This window comes from Capsicum annuum, chromosome 3 (genome assembly GCF_002878395.1).
Source record: "Capsicum annuum cultivar UCD-10X-F1 chromosome 3, UCD10Xv1.1, whole genome shotgun sequence".
Lineage (NCBI taxonomy): Eukaryota > Viridiplantae > Streptophyta > Magnoliopsida > Solanales > Solanaceae > Capsicum > Capsicum annuum.
In genome coordinates this window covers 56067683-56077361 of record NC_061113.1, presented here as the reverse complement: position 1 = coordinate 56077361, position 9679 = coordinate 56067683, and positions in this window count along the sequence as shown.

The window sequence follows — 9679 nt, the reverse complement described above, 5'->3', positions numbered from 1 at the left end:
CCTTCATATGCCTTCCGGAAAAGCTCAAATCCAACCTTCTTGGTGGACACTCTAAATTGATGCCTTAATCGCATCCATTGAAAGATTTATGCATGATCAAGCCCAATGTTTATAGTCTACGGCTTCAACTCTCTTGGAACATAGCTGCACGATCTGGGAAATATGGTTCATCCTCTTGACCACCCAACTTATCGGCATATCCCCTTCTCTACCTCAGCCTAGACTCTTTCATGGCCGACAACCCTGGCTCGTCGCTTTGCATGAACAAACTATTTGACTGGCAATCTTCTAATGCACTCCACTAACCTTGATTGACGTCCTCGTCAAGTCCATGCTCTCTTCTGACTATAGTTTCCAACATACCGCTAACAGAGTTTCTGACGAACTGACGTTTCCCCACAATCAAGGACATTTGAGCACCAATTATCCAACTGTCCAACTTTGTGGTTTCACTCAAACAACATCGCACGATGACCACACCTGTTGGCCCAATGTGACTCCATAGAATCCCTCTGCATACGGTACCCACTGATTTGAAGTCATCCCTTAAAGGTATCTCAATCACTCTCGGATGCTTCGAAGATGAATCAACCCATACAGATGAAGGCGGAATCAACGGCTGTGACATGGCGTGATTCTGAAATAATGGGCCTTAGTTGACATAGCTAACTCAAGCGTCTCAACATACAACTAATTCCCTTCATAAAGTAGCATCGTCTCAAACGATCTTTATGAGCACGACGAATGTCAATCTTTGCTTTGACGTGATCACTGCAATGACATTCACAATCTGCTCTCAAATTTATGCTCTGATACCATTTGTCATGGGTTTATTTTTCACTGTGTCATCGACACACAATTTTGCTCATGCAGCGCCCATGGTTCCCCCGAATATGGGCCAGCTTTCCTCATTTCCCAGGTCTTTAGCACGATTATGTGCCTGTGGAAAGCTCACCTTAGTGGTTTGCTTCCTTTGGTGCCGCTCTATCAACATGTCGGCTGATATGGCCAACATATAAGCAACTGTTGTGGTGCACTTTCAATCTTTGGATCTCATCCATATGCGCTCCTGGGGATAGCTACAGACACACACTCGTCCTTCGCCTAGGCCTGAGCATCGCTATAGCATGCACAGTCCTATCCTCAAGCTTGACATCGCCTTGTGCATATGCACTTTGCCTTTGCTTCGCCCGAGTAGGGAAACCTTCAATCCTTGGCCTTAGTCTCAAGCGTCTTTCTTAGACATGCCCTTTCATGTCTTATGGCATAGCCAAACATAGTCCACGCAACTTGCATCTAACTTCTATAGCACGGTGTCGCCCCACAACTGTGCGTCTAGGCCAATGGACCCTTGCTCACTTGGCTGAACTTTGGCCAAGTCAAGCCCCTATCTAAACAGACTCCAAACGACCCCAAATTTGGTAAACATACATAAGGTATCCTTAATATCATCACCTTAAACCGGAATCCTTATATTCCACTTGTATCTCAAAATGGCACGGCGCTGACATCGAACACCGGACACGATCCTCACCATGCCTCCACCCCCTTGGGCTCACACCAAGCCCTCATCAAATCACCTTGGCACTCTTAGGACATGTCATGAAACATATACAGATGCTTGTTGCCTCTTGTTATGCCCCTTTGCCTCGTCTCCAACTTCAGCTCATTTCTTCAGCACATGCCGTCTGCATAGCAGGGGTGTGGCCTAGTTGGCCCGCACAGTCTTGCCGGTTGACAAGCCCCAAAACTTTGGGGAGTCACATTCTAGGTTCATTGTAAACTTAGATAGAAAATTCTTTCTAACAAGTAATATTTTTCTTGAGAGACATGTAAAAGAGAAACACGACATATAATTAGATACAAAGAAAGTGTAATATTCTCTCCGCTTTAAAGTAGTTGGCATGTTTATCAAAATATTTGTCGGTTTAAAATGCTCAAGAGAGCATTAATCATTCTTTTTTCAACTTTACCCATAACATTAATTATTCTAGAATTAAGAGGGCATGTAAATAGATAAATGCAAATAGCACTGGTTCAAAGCTGCGATCCCCATACTCTACAGGTGTGGAGTGGTTTATCTTTCTAAATGAAAACCTCCTAATTAAACACCCTAACAAGCACCTCCATATTCTACAAACACATGCATCAAATTATTATAAGCATTCAATGTGACCCCATGAGCTGTTATTAGAAAATTGACCTTTTGTCAACAATTGTCTGTGTCAATACCATGCAACCCCATTTAGCTTCGTAATATGATAAAGGATTAAAGACTATTTTATAATATTTAAGAGCACATATTTTGGCAACACATGTTCCCATTTCTCTCAAGGCTCCCTGTTGAGCAAAAGCTGCAGCATAATGAAGTCGTGATTAATCTTTTACTATAAGCTGAAGGGGGCAAGAAACGAATAGAATGACTTGATTGTTGCTAGAAAATTAGGAGAGTCCAAAAGACATTTAGCAGTAGGCCTCCTAATTAAAGAAAAAAGAAAAGTTAGTTTTGGATGGTCCATTATCCTTTCAGGTATCGACACTAAATAAGGAGTTTAGGAAGTAACATCAACGCAAGCTTTTACAGACGAAAAAGTGAATACAAAATTATACTATCAAAACTATACCTTCTCCATCCTTTTGTATGCAGGATTCAACAACTTGAGTGTCAGGGAGAAGCTGCTGTACTAAAGTAGGTAAGACACCGCTCTCCAAGTACGTAACTAAAGAGGTGGGATCAAAAAGCAGTCTTCTAAGTGGAGTTTTGCTAAGATGCAGCAACTGCAAAGATATCATTAGCAATATCTTCAGAATAGATATGTGAATGGTAATATTTCTGCTTCCAAAGCAATAGTTCTTGATATCCGCAGATATATTATCACCCACTTCAATATTCTTGAGAAGGTAATTCACATCAATAATAGATGGCATGACAATGTTGGTGCTAGAGCCAGTTTTTCTTGACGTAATATTCTCTAGTGTCTTATTTGGATTCGAGCTCTTCATGACCTCTAGATGCAAGTTGTAGATAGGAACCAAATGAGGTGCATGCTTAGAAAACACAATTGCTTTTTCCAATTCATGCAAGAATGAAGTTTCAAAAGTCCGAACTTTCTCAGTCACATCATTTGTTGGGAGCTGAATTATTTTTACTTTACTGATCTCGTCACAACTTCCCAAGGTAGCGAAACGTCAAGGGGTATGTGGTTTAGTGAAAAATTGATGGCGAGCCTTTCTCCCGTACTCAAATTCGACTTCCTCCGCTGAAATTTGATAAGGAGTACGCATTAATGCTAGGACTTTTGGAAGGTCAGAAAGCATGACCTCGCTGGCTATCCAAGGTAATAATTTTTATTCATGGCATGTTTGTATTAACTCCTACTTCTATGTACTGCTGCTAATTTTTCTATGGGAGGCATATGTAGTTTGGGAGACTCGATAAGGCAAAAAAAAGTCATAAAAAAATTATAGGGTACATCAAAAGTAGATAAAGTTATAAAAAATTTAAGTGTCACAAAGAAGGATGAGGGGTGACTTGGATAATAGTTGGCTTGAACTCCTAGAGTAATCACACTCTACAGGTTGTATGAAGGTGATCTGTTTGTCAATACATACTCCTTTATTAGGTTTAAGGTGGTTGTTTAGATTTCATATTTTAAGTTAGCTTCAAGTGCTTAATTTTGATCTATTCATGTGCCTAAAATTTTCATATATTGCAAACCAGTTTCTTTCAGGTGATCTAGCCTAGCCTACCCTCTTTTCTATTTTATTGAATCAAATTAATTATGTGCAATCTAAATGTTATTGCCTATGATTTACACTTCATATAAGGTGTATGTTGAAATTCTTCAGAAGATATTTTACATAAATGAAAACGAAGTATGAGGTATTACATTGAGTCATCATGGTGAATTTAAAATAATTAAATAACTTCGAATGTAAGCACAAATAATTTACTGAACTGTAATATACTATTTGTGTAATTCAAAAATTTTTAATTTATGAGAGAACTAATGGGTATGGTTGATGCATCTAACTAAATATCATAGTTGATGCATCTAACTAAATATCTCTTTACTCTGTGTATCAGTGTATGTGTGTTGTTTCTTATAAGATAGGTTGTCCATCTTTCATCTTTGTGTGATCTTTGTGTTTTCCTATAATGTATTTTCACCGTGTTGCTATTTCTCCTACAACTTTCTCCACCTTACAAACAAGTGTCCTTCAATAGTTAACTTTGAAAGATTATTCCTCTCTAAATTCCATCTATGTACCTTATCTTAATCAACTTAAAGAGGTTCATATTCATGTGGATTATGTGATATATGACAGTAGATAGAGACGACAATAACACAACAATGTTTTTTATACAAACAATAGCATAACATTGTTCTTTCTTAACTAATACCTCAAGTTTAAAGCTTTAATCATAATAATAACAATTCATGGTTATATAAAGAGTTTATTTTTCTAAGATGAGGAGATTCCTTTATCTGGATAGAAGAAACTTGTGAATATATAGTTAACATATAGTTTTACCTGAATAGAAGAAATTTGTGAACATAGAATAAATTCAAGCATGTCACACAAATTCTAAATCACATAACTACAAAATTACATAGAATAAAAGAGACAACCTAAGTTAGATTTTTTTAATAAATAAGCAACTTGAGCTAGCATAGCAATTAGTTTGGTGAATTATGAAACTTAAGAAAAGAAAATATTCAACTAATAAGACTTATAACCGGTTATCTGTTACAAATTGTAGTTGTTCAAACTACCTGTGCAAAATTAAAGATATAAAATTGTCAAGTTCGTAACATTGAATCAGAAAACAAAGGGTGACGACTGCATAACTCTTTCAAGATCTAAATCTAATTGAGTCAGAATAATATCAGCGTATTTTATTTTGAATAAGTAAACATAGAATTTATGAAAGATAAAAATAGATAAGAGAACCATACATTTCATTATGTACAGTCATTAATAATACTTTTACTAAATTAAACCAATTGCAATAATTATTAATGTGTACGATTGTTCTTACTAGTTTAAAATAATTGATGAACAGATGAAGCTGACCATTAATGATTCAGTGCTCCTGCAAAGTTCATACAAAACAAAACTAGAATCCTACAAAGTTCATAGAAGACAAAAATAGAATATCAAAATTTCATTATTAACATGGAGAAGACCTGAAGTTTATTGTAATTTCTTTTTATAGTGGCGTGAGATTCATAAATCAAAAAGAACTCCAATGTGATTTGTTTTCGAAAATCTTCTGTTAACCAAAAAGGATAAGAAAATTTTCAGCCACAAAAAGCTGTGATAGTAGTAATGTTGTAACCAAAGAAGGACAAGAAAATCTCCCCTAAAAAAAAACCTACGACAAAAAGAAACAACTGTTATGATATCTATCAATTATAGTGAATGTGTATCAAGATCTATCAAGATCTATTTGATGTCTATCAGGATTTGATGTATTTGTCTTTTAGTGTGAAACTAGAAGCAAATTCCTCCGCTTCATTGTAAATTCATCCCTCAAGAAAAGAAATAAGAACCACTCGCTCTATTCTCTCTACTCTTCTTCTTTATTCTTTCTTATTTTATAACATGTTATCAGCACGAGACTTTGCCCAAATAAGGTGAGATTATAAATCTAAAGGTCAAGGTTAGTAATTCTTTATATTATTTGTATTTTTCTATTAATGATATAATTATTGTTGGATTTGAGAAAAAATAATTGGTTTGGAATCATTTATGTTTTAAATTCATTCCTTAAGAACAATATTATCAAAAGGGATGATAATATTTGGGTTCAAGTCCCATCGATTTATGCCTAAGACGCCTTTATATGGATAAGATGTTGAGTTCGAATCTCAATACACCATATTGATGATATTATGATGACTAAGGCAAAATAATGGGTGTTTAATAAAAGGTCATGAAACATATCTCATTAATATGCTCTATTCTATGAAGTGGATATGGTAGCATAAATCTAAAAGTTGACAACTTGCTTCATTATTGAAAGAAGACAAGTGATTGAATGTACGAATATAAGCGTGGAGAGACAATATGATGATAATCATCAAAAGTGACAATATTTTTACACGCTTATTATGATTATAAGATGTGCTAGAGAAAAATTCTCTCCATCATATATATGCCTCAATTTGCTCCTAAAGTAGCAATATGATGAGTTCCTGAAGTAGCAATATGATAAAAGAGGCTATAAGATATATAAGCTATCATAATTTGATAGGCTTAAGACACGATTATATTCCATTCTTGGGGAATGAGAATTTTGATTATTATAAGCACAGATTCATTTCCTGGGGTGAATGTGATAATATTTAGTGAAGCTTATTAATATAAACATGTACTTGATTGTGATGGTATGATAACTCACCTCCGAAAGAGACAGAATAGCTGAGATGAGTTATTTTAAAATCTACTTCTGAAGTAGTAAATCTGAAATTTATTCATATAATAGTAAATCTGAAATTTACTAAAGCAAAAACACATATCATGGTAAACTTGGAGTTTACTAGATAAGTTCCTAAGTTGACATGAATGATTGCGATATCCCGAAGATGTGCATACTAGGTATTTAACATATATTGAAGAATTAGAAAATTCTTCATGAACTTTAATGTTGCTTGTTCTCATGATAAGTTGGTTGGACCAACTACTTTTGGGATTGGATCCCTCAAAATCAGAAAAGAATAAAAGGTGAATAAGGGCCCGTTCACCTATCATGTGATATGTTGAAAAGATGCATCAATAAGATAATCACATGTACATTCATGGTCAATCTACGTTTGACATTCATAAAGTTACTTGTCAATATAAATTAAGCATAATTTTCAGATTGTGTAATCAAGATAATTCATCTTGATGATGATGGTTTAACATTGAATGCCTTTCATAAATAACTGAATCATTACTAATGAGAACAAAGTTTCATGTATTGGTATGAAATATGATATGTTGTATACAATAGCACTTGTATGCATTAGACCAATAAATTGTGATTATTTCTTCTCTCTCAATTGGTTCAAGATCAGGAACCAACTATTCCATCTAATAGTTTTGATGTGTGATATTCAATTAATGAATGTACCATAATGCACAAAGATAGATCCATAAAAAAAGATGGAGGATGTATGTTAGCTTTCCTAACATAAGGGAGAGATTATAAGCAGCTATAAAATATATTAAGAATTATCATCGGATCTCCATTCAAAAGATAATTCAAGTCAAATACCGAAAGTATCTCCATTACTAGAACCTTGAATAGTTAAGTTAGAAAGGATTTGTGAAAATGTAGTCCATTTAAGAGATTTATTAAGCTCTTCTCTTAAAAGGACTAGGTCCCTTTCTAACTCTTCATTATTATAGAGTGCAGACATAAGATGCTTTTGAGAGTCCTTCAGTTTCTCTTCAATTTCAATATGAAGACTTAAATCTTCTTTCTTCTCTTTACTATCTAAAGCATTTACCTTCTCCAGCTGACTCATGTAACTCAGATTTTACCTTAGTGTCTATTTCTTCAGTTTAAGTATTTGGAGAGTTAGGCAATCAATTCAAGTTCTTGATTATCTACTTTCTCCTCTAAAGAATTTTTCTCAATAGTTAGTTCACATATAGAGTCTATTAACACACTTTCAAGCCTTTTTATCTTTCTAGCAGAGTAGTTATCTAGGTTTTCTTTAATGTCAAAAAGAGTTACCTCTTTTTTTTCTTCATCTTCTGTGTTTGCCATGAATGCAAACAAAGAATCATAGATAATTGTATTTTCATCCACTGCTAGCATAGATACATCTCCAAACTTCTTATTTTCATTAGATTCACTGGAAGAATCTCCCTATACTACCAGAGCTTGCTTTACTGCATAATCAGCTACAACCTTCCTTCTTGAATTTTCAGGGACACCTCTAGTATTGAGATACTCCTGATAATCTAATTGATGCATTGGACAATCCTTAATGAAACGCTCAGGACTTCCACATTTGTGACACACTTCAACATTACTTTCTCCTTTACTGCTACTTTCTCTTCTTTGGAACTGATCACTCTTCCTCATGACTTTGACAATCCTTTTTGCCAAATAGGCAACCTCAGTGTATTTTTATACTAAAACATGTTTTGAAGCCTTTAATACTAGGGATTTTTCCTTTTTACTTTATTATTCTCCAGCCCTTGTTACTCTTTGAGCTCATAGGTTTTTAGATTTCCAATCAGTTTATCTATAGAGAGGGTCTTCAGGTTTCTTGCCTCAGTTATAGCATCCACTTTGCTTTCCCAAGACTTAGGAAAAACACCAAGAATCTTTCTCACTTGTTTATATAAAGAAATCACTTCTCCTAAGCAGTGTTGCTCAATTGTTATAGAAGTGAATCTTGTATGCATTTCTTAGATTATTTCTCCTTTCATGGTGAAGTTTTCATACTGAGTAGCCAGCATATCTACTTTAGAATCCTTCACATTAGTAGTACCTTCATGAACAGTTCTCAAGCAATCCTAGATCTCCTTGGCATTTACACAGGCAGAAATTCTGTTATATTCATCAGGTCTTATGCCACAAACTAACAGTTTCTTGGCCTTGTTATTTTTTCTCAATTTTCTTTCTATCTTCATCATTAGACTCCCTCCTACTTTTGAAAACCATTCTTGTAACTTCTCCTTCTTTGACTTCTATAACAGGAACATGAGGACCATCAAGAATTATGTCCATTAGCTCACTATTCTCAGCCATAATAAAGTCAAACATCCTGGTTTTCTACAATCCATAGTACTTCCCATTAAATCTAGGTGGCCTAGTGGTAAATTGACTTTCTTTTAGACTAGGTAGAGCAGCCATGCTAACCAAATCGCTTTAGGTGTAAACCTTTTAGAGTATTCTGTCTCTAATACCAATTGTAGAAACCTTGAAGGTTGCACCACATAGTAAGGGACCAAGTCCCTTAAAATCAGTCACAGGAAAAAACATAATAAATTAACCAGGAAAATAACACAGTACAGGAAATGTAAAGAACACAGGATTTAACATGGAAATTTCCTTGCTCAAGGGAGGAAAAACCATAGCTTGCCCTCACAAGCACCCAAAAGAACACTATAATCAACCTCTTGATTACAAACTTGAACTTGAACCTAACTCTAGGCTCCTCTTGTTTGTAATAATTCTACTATAAGCTCACCTTGATAACTCTGCCAAGACTCTCTAAAAAATGATTAACTCTAACCAGTATCAAGCTTAGGAAACTCTACCTAAGCATTCTCAAAGCAAAAAGAAAAGAGCATTACTCTTATAGAATAAGTAATTCAGTTACAGACTCAAGTTGGACTGAAGAACAGTTGCTATTTTTGCAAACATAAGAAATGAAATCTTGAGCAATGTTGACTATTGAGTTTTTGCCCTTTTCACTCTTCAGCCTTTTGATTTGCAAAAACTACTTGATATAAAAGCATCATTTTCCTTTTATAGTTGAGTGATGATAAGGGTTCAAATATGTAACGCCCCAATTTTGTACCCCGAATGCCACATGGTGCTTACGACCTCGAAGGAAGGGCCACAAGCTAAATAATAACTGGTACTTGCTGTGAGCACTAAATAATAATACTGTAATAATGCACAACATAGGATGAAATACCATAAGGTTCATAACCTAAATAATGA